A 271-nucleotide genomic window follows, 5' to 3' on the forward strand; every position below is an offset into this window, starting at 1 on the left:
TCAGGCCCTTGTGCTTGCCAGGGAAGCACTTATTCCACTGAGCCATCTCCCCGGCCCCCAATACTTGTTAATATAAATAAAGCTAATAAATAGAAGCATATATTGCTTATGGACATGAGGTGATCTGGCATAGAAAGGAAAGATGTCCCAGAAGATACTTGCTGCATGTAGGAAGAATTAGTGGGAATTTCTTAGACAAGAAATTGAAGGCTGTGACTCAATACATTTGCCTGAAGATTGTACAAAAGGGACTGAGTTAAAGTGTTGAAGC

This window comes from Octodon degus, unplaced genomic scaffold (genome assembly GCF_000260255.1).
Source record: "Octodon degus isolate 3935 unplaced genomic scaffold, OctDeg1.0 scaffold00277, whole genome shotgun sequence".
NCBI classification, from domain to species: domain Eukaryota; kingdom Metazoa; phylum Chordata; class Mammalia; order Rodentia; family Octodontidae; genus Octodon; species Octodon degus.